Source organism: Myotis nattereri (assembly GCF_964212035.1).
Source record: "Myotis nattereri genome assembly, chromosome: X".
Lineage (NCBI taxonomy): Eukaryota > Metazoa > Chordata > Mammalia > Chiroptera > Vespertilionidae > Myotis > Myotis nattereri.
In genome coordinates, this window is record NC_138078.1 from 40797220 (window position 1) to 40810227 (window position 13008).

At 44.4% G+C, this 13008-nt stretch overlaps 1 protein-coding gene and 1 pseudogene across 2 annotated transcripts in view; both read right to left on the reverse strand.

Annotated features, from left to right (window-relative positions):
* The window catches only part of LOC308510763 (vascular endothelial growth factor receptor kdr-like), a 435828-nt gene that overhangs the window by 306176 nt on the left and 116644 nt on the right, over positions 1–13008 (reverse strand). The window lies entirely within an intron of this gene.
* LOC308510953 (pleckstrin homology domain-containing family G member 5-like) lies at positions 5556–7157 on the reverse strand (annotated as a pseudogene). The gene has a single exon. The product of its transcript is annotated as a pleckstrin homology domain-containing family G member 5-like (transcript).

Below are 13008 nucleotides of genomic sequence, written 5' to 3' on the forward strand. Positions count from 1 at the left end.
GGACCGAATTAGTGGGTTAGAAGATAGGGCAGTGAAACACACCAAATCTGAATAGCAATTGGAGGAAAAAATTAGAAAGCAGGAGGAGAGTCTAAGGGAGCTTTGGGGCAACATGAAATGAAGTAACATACATATAATAGGGGTGCCAGAAGGACAATAAGAGAAGCAAGGATTAGAAAATTATTTGAAGAAATAACAGAAAACATTCCTGATTAGGGGAAGAAAAAAGTCACACAAACACAGACAGTCTGCAACAAAATGAACCCAAAATGATCCACACTAAGACACATTGTAATTACAAAGATAAACATTAATGACAAAGAGAGATTCTTAAAGGCTGAAGGAGAAAGACAGGGAGTTTTCTACAAAGGATCTCATAACAGATTATGAAATGATTTCTCAACAGAAACACATCAGGCCAGAAGGGAATAGAATAAAGTATACAAAGTGATGCAAAGCAAGGGTCTGAATCCAAGGATACTCTATCCAGCAAGGCTATCATTCAAAACTTAAGGGGGAATCAGGAGTTTTGCAGGAAAAAAAGGCTAAGGGAGTTTATCACCACCAAGCCAGCAATGCAAGAAATGCTAAAGGAACTGTTATAAAAAGAAGAAATAGAAAGGGAAGAAGAACACAGGCATAAAGAATAGAAATGGCTACAAGCAAGTACCTATGATTGGTAACCTTAAACATAAATGAACTAAATAATTCAATCAAAAGATATAGATAGAGTGACTGAATGGATAAGAAAACATGACTCAAATAGTGTATATACTCTCTACAAGAGACCCACATAAGAACAAGGGACTCACACAGACTGAAAGTGAAGGGATGGAAAAATAATTTTCAGCCAAATGTAAATGAAAAAAAGCTGGGTAGCAATACTTATACCTAAAGAAATAGACCTCAAAGTGAAGGTCATAACAAGAGGTAAGGAAGACCAGTTCATAATAATAAAGAGATCAATACCAAAAGAGGCTATAACTCTGGTAAACATATATGCATCCAATGCATGGAGCACCCAAATACATTAAGAAAAAAAAAATTTCTGGAAGATATCAATGGAGAGATTAACAGCAATACAGTCATAGTAGGGGACTTTAATACCCCATTGACATCACTGGATTAGTCCTCTAGACAAAAAAACCAACCAAAAAACAGCTCGCCTAAATGACTGACTAGATCAGATGGACTTAATTGAGATCTTCATAACATTTGTATGCAAAGCTACAGAATATACATTATTCTCAAGTGCACATGGGACATATTTAAAGATAGACCACATAGTGGGAGAAAGGCAAAGTCTGACCAAATTCAAGAAGATTGAAGTCATATCAAGCATCTTCTCAGGTCACAATGGCCTAATATAAGAAATAAACTACAATAAAAGCAATAAAAAATGAAAAAACCTGGAGGCTAAACAGCATGTTATTAAACAATGATTGGGATACCAAAGACATTAAAAATAAATAAATAAATAAATAAACATCCTGGAAACAAATAATAATGAAAACACAATAATCCAAAATCTATGGGACACAGTGAAAGCCGTCCTGAGAGGAAAGTTCTTAGCATTACAGGCTTACCTCAAATAAAGAAGAAAAACTGGTAATAAATTATCTAACTCTACAACTCAAAGAATTAGAAAGATAGCAACAGGAAAAGCCCAGAGTGAGCAGAAGGAAGGAAATAATAAAGATCAGAGCATAAATAAATAGCATAGAGAGAGAGAGAAAAAAAAACAGTACAAAAGATCAATGAAAACAAGAGCTGGTTCTTTGAAAGGATAAACAAGATTGATGAACCTCTAGCCAGGCTCACCAAGAAGCAAAGAGAAAGGACCCAAATAAACAAAATCAGAAATGAAAGACGCAAAATAACAACAGACTCCACAGAAATACAAGGATTGTAAAAAATACTATGAACATCTCTATTCCAACAAACTGGTCAACCTAGAAGAAAGGGACGTATTCCTATTATAATAAAATCTTCCAAAACTCAATCAGGAGGAATAAAAAAATCTGAATAGGCTGATAACTATGGAGGAAATTGAAGGACTAATAAAAAAAAAAACTTCCAGCAAACAAAAACCCTGGGCCAGAGGACTTCACAGGGGAGTTTTAGCAAACATTCAAAGAAGAACTAAAACCTATCTTCCTCAGACTATTCCAAAAAATCAAGAGGAAGGCACACTTCCAAGCTTTTGTTTTTAAGACAGCATTTCCCTAATCACGAAACCAGATAAAGACACTACAAAGAAAAGAAACTACAGGCCAATAACTCTGATGAACATAGATGCTAAAATCCTGAACAAAATCCTAGCAAAACAAATCCAGCATTACATTAGAAAGATCATACACCGTGACCAAGTGGGATTTATTCCAGGGATGCAAGGATGGTACAATATCCACAAATCAATGAACGTGATACATCAGATAAACAAATGGAGAGACAAAAATCATAAAATCATATCAATTTATGCAGAAAAGGGATTTGACAAAATCCAACACCCTTTCTTGATAAAAACTCTCAGCAAAGTGGGAATAGAGGGATCATATCTTTATATAATAAAAGCCTTATATGACAAACCTACAGCCAACATCATACTCAATGGGTAAATCTAAAACTATTTTCCCTAAGAACAGGAATAAGACAGGGATGCCCACTCTCTCCACTTCTGTTCTACATAATCCTGGAAGTGCTAGTCATAGTGATCAGACAAGGAAAATAAATAAAAAGCATTTAAATTGGAAAGGAAGAACTAAAACTGTCATTATTCACACGTGACATGATATTGTACATAGAAAACCCTAAAGACTGCATCAAAAAAGTGCTAGATTCAATAAATGAATTTGGTAATATAACAGAGTACAAAATTAATACCCAGAAATCTATGGCTTTTTTATGCACCAATAATGAACACATACAAAAAAATCCTGCTTACCATTGCACCAAAAAAATTAACATACCTAGATTTAAATTTAACTACGGATGTAGAAGACGTGTACTCAGAAAATATAGGACATTGAAAAAAAGAGAAAGAGGAAGATATAAACAAATGGAAGAATATACTATGTTCATGGATTGGTAGAATCAACATCATTAAAATGTCCATACTACCTAAAGCAATCTATAGATTTAATGCAATCCCCATTAAAATATCAACGGCATATTTCACAGACCTAGAAAAAACTTTTGAAAAATTCATATGGAACAAAAAATGACCTTGAACAGCTGCAGCAGCCTTGAGAAAGAAGAACAAAGTTGGATGGCTCACAATACCAGATATCAAGCTATATTAGAAAGCCAGTGTTCTCAAAACTGCCCGGTACTGGCACCAGAACAGACATATAGACCAATGGAACAGAACAGAGAACTCAGAAATTGACCCAATTTCTGTTATGCTCATTAAATATTTGACAAAGGAGAAAAGTGCATAAAATGGAGTCAAGATAGTCTCTTCAATAAAGGGTGTTGGGAAAATTGGACACATACATGCAAAAAAATGAAACTAGACCACCAACTTACACCATACACAAAAATAAATTCAAAATGGATTGAGGACTTTACATAAGATGGGAAACCATAAAAATCTTAGAAGAATCCACAGGCAGCAAAACATCAGACATATGTGGTAGCAATATCTTTACTGATACAGCTCCTAGGGCAATGTAAATTAAGGAGAAAATAAACAAATGGGACTACATCAAAATAAAAAGCTTCTGCATAGCAAAAGAAACCTTCAACAAAACAACAAGAAAGTCCACTGCATGGTAGAAAATATTTTCCAATGTTATATCTCATAAGGGCTTAATCTCCAAAATTTATAGGGCACTCATACATCTTAACAATAGGAAGATAAACAATCCAATCAAAAAATGGGCAAAGGACTTAAATAGACACTTTTGAAAGTGGACATACAGAAGGCCAAGAGACATATGAAAGAAAACATGTTCAAAGTCAATAATCATCCAAGAGATGCAAATCTAAATGACAATGAGATACTATATCACACCTGTCAGAATGGCTATCATCAATAAATCGACAACCAACAAGTGTTGGTGAAGTTGTGGAGAAAAAGAACCCTCGTGCACTGCTGGTGAGAATGCAGACTGGTGCAGCCACTGTGCAAAACAGTATGGCGTTTCCTCAAAAAATTAAAAATCGAGCTCCCATTTGACCCAGTAATCTCACTTCTAGTATTATATCCCAAGAAATCAGAAACACCAATCAGAAAGGACATATGCACCCCTATGTTCATAACAGCACAACTTACCATAGCTAAGATTTGGAAACAGCCTAAGTGCCCATCAGCAGATGAGTGGATTAAAAAAATCTGGTATATCTACACAATGGAATAGTATGCCACTATAAAAAAGAAAGAACTCTTATCATTGGCAACAACATAGATGGACATGGGGAGCATTATGCTAACCAAAATAAGCCCATTGGAGAAAGATAAATATCGCATGATCTCTCTCATCTGTGGAATATAATAAACATTAGAGGCCCGGTGCATGAAATTCGTGCACTGGGAATGGGTAGGGGGTCACTTAGCCCAGCATGTGCCCTCTTGCAGTCCGGGACCCATCCCTCCTTACTGCCCACCTGCTTGCTGCTTCCTACCGCTCAGCCTGTTGCTCCTTAGCGCTGCCGCGAAGGCCTTGGGTCTGCTGGGTGCTGGACCTGCGAGTTTGTGCCTCTGATACCCCCAGCAGCCCCAGCCCCTTGATGGCGGGGCTTGGGGCTGCGGGTCTTTGATTAGGACCCCAGCAGCCCCAGCACCAAGGTGGTGGGCCTTGGGGCTGCTGGGTACAGGCCCCCCGCTGCGTGTTTGTGTCTTCTATCAGGCACCCAGCAGCCCCAGCACCGACTAAATAACTTAAGGGAAATTTTATTTAGTCTTCTTTTAAAAGCAATCTAGTTTAAAAATGAGTTGCAGTTAAGAGAGAACAAAGAACATGGTACCTAAGAGTGAGATAGACAGACAGAGGAGAGGCTGGGCACTGGTCAGGGGCTTACATGCCAACTGTTCTCCACCTGGGAAATGATGTAAAATCGGTTTCTTTAGTTTTCTGCTCAATGGTCTTCTCCAGCGAGTGGGGTGGCATCTGCTCGCTTCTCCCTGGGGCCTGGCTCGGTGGGTCTGGCTGCGCTCCAGCGGGATCCGCACGGGCCTGCCTGCTCCGCCTGGCCCTGTCCACACGTTGCTTCCTCTGAGTCTTCCTTGGGCACAGCCCCCGTCCATCACCTCCTCCTGTGTCTCCCAACGCCAGGGCCGATAAAGAGGCCCACACAGAGTTCAGGTCTGCAAGGAGCTGGTCCTCTGCTTTCAGAACCTTTGGGATCTCCTCTTGCAATTGTTCCCTTCCATGACCTTCCTTCCCTACCTCGGGAATCTTCCCGGAGCACCACATGCCTGCCCTCCAGTAGAAGGTTGTCTTTGTGTGACTTTCAGGGCAGCCTTCAGGACCTGGTGGCCATACTGCAGCCCTTCCACGTTGGGCGCCAGGCCCCGGACCTTGCCCTCCAGGCATGGCGGCTCCACACTGTGCTCAGGGCCTGGGAGTTAAGCAGCAGGGTGGTCCTGATGTGCCAGTGGCTGTGGCAGCCAAGCAGAGTTCCGACAGGCTGCGTCTGGGGGCTTGGGGCGCCCCCTGGGTGGTGGCCCCTGCCAGCAGCTGCAGGAGGCTGGCCTCAGATTTGGACTTGAGCAGGTGGGGCAGGCGGGACAGCAGCTGGACAGGGGGGCGGCGGCGGAGGCGGGGCAAGGGCGGGGGTGAAGGGGCCTGTGGTAAATCTAGGGGCTGGGGCGCTGGCTCCACCACAGGGGCTGGGGTCGCAAAGTCTTGCAAGGAGGTGGAGGAGAGGGTGCTGTAGGCGGAGTCCATGGAACAGGAGCTGCCCTCCCCGGGGCCCAGGGCCAGCAGCTCGCTGGTCAGTGTGACAGATGAGGCGGTGGTACTGAGGGACATCTGGTCCGATTGGGAGCTGAAGGGGCCGCCCTCGAACTCGGTAGAGGAGAGCGTCTCCCCGGGCTGCAGCACCACCATGGCCAGGGTCTCCGTGGAGCTGTCCAAGGCGCAGTGCTGGGTGTCCAGGCTGTTGCTGCTTTTGCACAGGATGGTGGGGAAGCTGGCGGAGGAAGTACTACTCTCCCCACCCTCCTCATCTTCCTCCTCGTCCTCCTGCTCCTCCTCCTCCTCCTCCAGGCTATGCTGGCTGCCCGCGTGCTCCTACACATGCAGCTACTGCAACTGGTTCTGGGCATTGTAAATGGAGTCCACCCAGCCCTGGCACAGAGCCTGCCCGCTGGCCTGGAACGTGTAGGCCCCCACGGCGCTGTGGAACTTGTTCAGGTAGATGAGGAGGAAGGAGCCAGGGTCCCGCAGCTCCCGGCACACAATCTTGTCCACCAGCAGTGGTGGCCTGATGACCTTGGTCCTCTCAGCCTTCTTCACTGCCTTGGTCACTAAGAGTAGGTCCGTGAAGAGGAAGCAGTACACATCCATCTTGCTGTGCTTTCCCTCCTTCATCCTCAGGCTGCCCTCCAACATCAGCTGACGCGTCTCCTCTGGGGAGGCACCTGGGGTGGGCACGGTCAGGTCCAGGTGCAGAAATTGCTTCAGGAGCTTGTCCACCTCGTCGTTGCTACCCTCCACCACCTTGTAGGCGTCCATGCAGCTCACCACGGCGGCCAGCTGCTGCCGCTCCTGTCGCTGCCACATGGACGCGTTCACGTGGTGGATGAAGCACTCCATGGAGCTGATCATGGTGATGACGGCCTCCTTGGCACGTGGCTCATCCCTCTTCCTCAGCAACGACTTGAGCAGCAGCGGGTACTTGGTGAGCCGCTGGTGGGGCTTGGCGAGCATGTCGCTCAGCTTCAGCCACCGGCACTGCTGGTGCTTCTCGGCCCACGTCACGTAGGCCGGGAAGAGGTTGTTGTCGGGCAGCAGGCTGCGCATGTACTCCATGCAGCCCTCCTCCTCCATGCAGTACCGGATGTAGGGATTGAAGGAGCCGAACATCTTGAAGCCTTTGAGGAGGTCCCGGGCTACAGCAGCCCCCGCGTGCGCAGCGCCTTCTCCACCATTGGCGCCATCACGCGGCCCCACAGCCCACGGTGCAGATGCGCGATCTTGGGGGATGTTGCTGAACAGGAGCGGGTCTTGGAGGTGTCGGGACTCCTCCCCAGGGTGACCCTTCACCCAGGAGTACCCACCGCTCCATTCACCCCCTCCTCCAGCAGGGAGCGCCCTTGGTGGGTCCTCTGCTCTGGGAGCTGGGGAGGAGGAGACCGCGGAGGGCGAGGCCCTGAAGCAGGAGGAAGTCTTGGAAGGCAGGCAAGGAGCCCAGGACTCACAGCGCCCCCACTGCCACCCCGAGTCCCGCTGGGGCCTGCACCCAGGAGTGCCATGGCTGCGGCAGGGCCACCGGCTGGGCTTGGAGGTGAGTCCTCCACGCACAGTCCCAGCAGCCTGCCTGGTGTGGGTGGGGATTTCAGGTCACCTTGAGGGAGGCTCCGGCCTTTCTCTGCTCCTCTCCTGGTGGAGCGGTGGGACTCCAGAACTGTGGTCAGAGGAGACGCCTTCCAGCCCCCAGGCTGCTTCTTGGAGTTGGAAGTTTCCCCATTGGCCTCTGCCTAGGACGGGACCTCTGCACCTTCAGGGTGCATAAACACACAGGGCTTCCATCAGGCTCCGCTGATCCCGGGGCCCTGAGGCCTCTGGGCTCTGCTGATCCTCGGGCCCTGAGGCCTCTCGGCTCCACTGATCCCGGGCCCCTGAGGCCTCTGGGCTCCGCTGATCCCGGGGCCAGGACGCTTCTCGGCTCTGCTGATCCCGGGCTGGGAGGCCTCTGGGCTCTGCTGATCCCGGGGCCGGGACGCCCCCCGGCTCTGCCGATCCCCGGGCCCTGAGGCCTCCTGGCTCTGCCGATCCCCGGGCAGTGAGGCCTCTCTGCTCTGCGGCTTCAGGGCTGTTTAGCTTCACTCCACCTCTTGGAGCCTGAGTATGCAAATTAACCGCCATCTTTTAGCTTCTATAATTGAAACATTGTATCTTTTGGAGCTGTTGCTTCAGGAGTTCAGAGCCCCGCAGCCGCAGGCGGGGAACCTTGGCTTCCTCCATCGCTGGGGAAACCAAGCCTCCTGTTCTCAGTTGCCTGGCTGCTGCCGCCATCTTGGTTGGCAGTCAATTTGCATATCTTGCTGATTAGCCAATGGGAAGGGTAGCGGATGTACGGCTAATTACCATGTTTCTCTTTTATTAGATAGGATTATCTGATGAACATAAATAGATCCAGAGACAGAAAAGCATTGAGCAGACCGTCAAACTTCAGAGGGAAGTCAGGGGAGGGGTGGGGGTAAGACAGGGGTGGGCAAACTTTTTGACTCGAGGGCCACAATGGGTTCTTAAACTGGACCGGAGGGCCGAAACAAAAGCATGGATGGAGTGTTTGTGTGAACTAATATAAATTCAAAGTAAACATCATTACATAAATGGGTATGGTCTTTTTTTTCAATAGTTTGATTCATTTCAAATGGGCCAGATCCGGCCCGCGGGCTGTAGTTTGCCCACGGCTGGGGTAAGAGATCAACTAAAGGACTTGTATGCATGCATATTAGCATAAACAATGGATACAGACAGTAGGGAGTGAAGGCATGTGCTGGGAGTTGGGGGTGGCCGGGGAGAGGTCACTGGGGGATAAAGGAGACATATGTATTACTATATGTAATACTTTAAACAATAAAGAATATTTTAAAATCTCAAGAAAAAGAAATATACACCATAATAAAAGTTTTACATCCACTGCATCTAACAACAACAACAAAAATAAATACTAAAAGCAGAGAGAGAAAAAATAAATGGTGGCCATATGGGCAGACCTGTCATGCACCTCATCCCAGGGTCAGACTGTAAATGCAACTAATTGGAGAACATTCACCTGAATTTACCAACTGAGGTCCAGCTGAGAAGAAGACATATATCAAAGTATAGAAAACACATGGAGATGGGTAGGAAAGGAAAGGCGAGGACAAGAGATGAGCTGACAAGCTCTTAAGGGCCGCGGGGCAGGGAGAGAGAGAGAGAGAAGAGAGAGAAGGAAGTATTGGGCTATGAGAAGTGTATTCCCTCTCAAAGACAGAGGCTCGCAACCCAGGCTGGGCTTCATAGCCCCAAGCATGACCCACGTAACATCCAGCAGCAAAAAGCTGCAGGCCTGAAGCTGGTAGACTGGAGCCTGTCAGAGGGAAAGCAGTTCCATTTTTTTGTTTTGTTTTGTTTTGATTTGTTTGTGTTTTGTTGTTGTTGTTGATTTTAACCCAGAGCACAGGAATTTTCATTTGCAGCTACTTATCCAAGGCTTTGGTGCAGGGAGGGAGGCGCGGACTTGAGGTGCCTAAAGAGAGGCTGGAATGGGGAGCATTGGGGTGGGGTGACTTTGAAAAACAGTAGGCAGGAACATTTGGTCATCGGTCCCCAAACCGAAATGGCCATTTTTCCTGAGAGGAGCTGGCCGCTCCCAGAAACTGCAGGGCAGGAGAAGAAAAAAAAAACCCATGCCCTAGTGATGCAGCCTGTCCCACCATCAGGGGTCCTGTATGTCACATCCTGCATTTTGACCTCTTCAGAGGAAACAAAAGCAGAGGCCAAGCCTACAGGTTTAAACAATCTTGGGAATCCCTCAGTGACTGGATTGGGGAAGGGGCATCTTCTGCCCCACTATCCTGGGAACCAGACTCCTACTTTACCCACATGGGAGAGATGATAAAACTCCAGGTTTCCTGCAAATCCCACTGGTCTCCATACAAGGATCTCTTTCCAGTCGTGGGCAGAGTAATACTTTGGGCCACTCATGAAGGAGTAGCTCTGGGACAAAGAAACACACTCACCACATTCCCTGAAAGCTAAACAGCACCTTCCCCACTTACAGCACTTTCAGAAACAGACTTTTGAGTGATTAAGTTTGATAGCTGGCTAGCAGGCAAAGGTGGGCAGAGGCAGAGCCTGGGTGGGAACCAAGGAAGTTTGCTAATCAAGCCCTGGGCCCCATGCTGATAACAAACCCCTTTACAGGGCAGATTGGCCTCTCCTGCTTACAGCCAAGGCATTTGGACACAGACACAAATGGTGGATCACTGCATAGCTTGGAGCTTCAAGCAGGTTGCTAAAAGCCAAAAGATAGTACCTGACAGTACTTAGCACCTAAGTAACTAACAGGAAGCCCAGAATTGGCAGAAAGGACAGAAGAATGGAATCCAAAGCAAGCTCCCATGGGGTAGTAAACTGGGCTGAAATGAATGCTACTTTACTTTGTTTGCCTCTTTTTTCTCTTTTTTCCCCTCCCTTTTTTTTCTTTTCGTTTTTCACTTTTTCCCCTTTTACAATTTATCTTATCTATCTGCTTTATTGATTTGTTTTCTTCTAGTCTCTGTTGTTTTGTTCATATATCTAATTTTCCTCTTCCCTTTTCATACTCACCTTTTTTTCCCCATTACTCATTTTTTTATCTCTTTTCTTTTTCTCTTTTCTCATCCTTTCTCTCTCTCTCTCTCTCTCTCTCTCTCTCTCTCTCTCTCTCTCTCTCTCTCTCTCTCTCTTTTTGTATTTTAGGTCCATCTGCTTTTTCCTCTATTTTCCTTTTCAAAAAAGTTTTTTCTTGTCTTTTCATTTCTTTTATCCCTCCTTTATTTTAAACTGTTTTCCTCCCTCTATTCCTCTAATTCTTTATTCTTATTTTCTTTATTTCAATTTTGCATCTACATAGTCCATCCTCCTTTTTTGTTTTTTTTGTTTTTTGTATTTTTGGGGGGTTTTTTGTTCTGTTTTGTTTTCTCCTCATAGTTTTCCTTTCTTTCTTTTTTCTACCATTCTTGCTCTCATTTCTCTTTCTTGGTTTTCTCTCTTCTATGGTAGTTATTTTGTTGGTGCTGTAGGGGTCTTGCATATGTTTTGTTGAGTTTCTTCTGTTTTGTGTTTTGTTGTGTTATATTTTGTTCCATTCAGTCAGCACCTCCACAACAGCTCACATGATGTGGTCGGGGGTGAGCCACATAGTCAGGCAGCTGGAGAAGAGACTCCATCCATGAATGGGACAATAATATTCAAGAGCCAACTACAACAGGAGCACACAAATAACTCAAGTATGGGGCTTTTCTAGAGCACCCCGGTCAGGAGATCTAAGATACTACACACTGGGTCCCACAAAACCCATACTGCATAAGTACACCCCACAAAATCTGAGAGGCATAGCAGTTTGATCTAATACATGGAAACAAAAACAAAGGAACAGGAAAAAATGGGGAGACAAATAAAAACCCTCAACTGAGAGAAAAGGAGGCATCAGCAGATAATGAACAAAATAAAATGGAGGTAAAAAATTTGTCAGATAAAGAATTTGGACTAATGGTAATAAGGCTGCTCAAACAATTCACTGAGAACTATAAGCAACTAAATGAGAATTATAAGGGTCTTAATTAAGAGCGCTATACCAATATGAAATGATAGCTTGAAACAATACATAAGAACCAATTGGAAATTATGGATGACATAGCTGAAATAAAGAACACCATGGAAGGGTTCAAAAGTATACTAAAAGAAGCTGAGGACCGAATCAATGAATTAGAAGACAAGGTATTAAAAAAATAAGCATACCAATTCAGAGCAGCAAATGGAAAAAAAAATAAAGAGCAGAAGGAGAGCCTAAGGCAAGTTTTGGAAAATATGAAATGTAACAACATTGGCGTTATAGGGGTACCAGAAGGAACAGAATCTGAGGAAGGAATAGAGAACTTGTTAGAAGAAATAATGGCAGAAAATTTCCCTAACCTGGTGAACGAAAAAGTCACTCAACTTCAGGAAACACAGAGAGTTTTGATCAAGATGAACCCCAAAAGACCCACTGCTAGGCATATCATAATTAAAATGACAAACATTAAAGACAAAGAAAGACCCTTAAAGGCCATAGGAGAGAGACAAAAAGTTACCTACAAGGGAGTCCCCGTTAGACTGTAAGCTGACTTCTCAATAGAAATACTAAAGTTCAGAAGGGAATAGCATGAAGTAATTAAAACCTAGAGACTGAGTCCAAGACAACTCTATCCAGCAAAGCTAGCATTCAAAATCAAAGGTGAAATAAAGAGCTTCACAGACAAGAAAAAAAGGTTAAAAGAATTTATTACCACCAAACCAGCACTGCAAGAAATGCTAAAAGGACTATTTTAAGAAAAAAGAAATAAAGAGAAAGAAAAGAACATAAACATGAAGAATAAGACTGGCAATAATTATGTATCTATCAATAATAACCATAAATGTAAATGGCTTAAATCCTCCAATCAAAAGACATAAGGTAGCTGAATGGATAAGAAAGCATGACCCATATATGGTATGTGCTGTCTACAAGAGACCCATATCAGAACAAAGGACTCAAACAGAATGAAATTGAAGTAATGGAAAAAATTTTTCCAGGCAAATAGAAATGAAAAAAGTTGGGGTAGCAATACTCATATGTGACAAAATAGACTTCAAAGTGATAGCCATAAGAAGAGACAATGAAGGCAACTTCATAACACTAATGGGATAGAGAAAACAGGAGAAAAGAACTCTGGTAATCATATATGCATCCAACATAGGAACATCCACAATATATAAAAAATTTTCAGAGGATTTCAAGGGAGAGACCGACAGCAATACAATCATAGTATGACACTTTAACACCCCACTGACACCACTGGATACATCTTCTAGACAAAAAATCAACAAGGAAACAGCAATCATAAATGACATACTATATCAGATGGAATTAATTGAAATCTCCAGAACATTTCACCCCAAAAAGATAGAATATACATTCTTCTCAAGTGCACATGGGGTATTTTCAAAGATAGAGCACTTGTTAGGACACAAACTAAGTCTCTACAAGTTCAAGAAAATTGATATTATATCAAGCATCTTCTCAGATCACAATGGCATGAAATTAGAAATTATCTACAATAAAAAACAC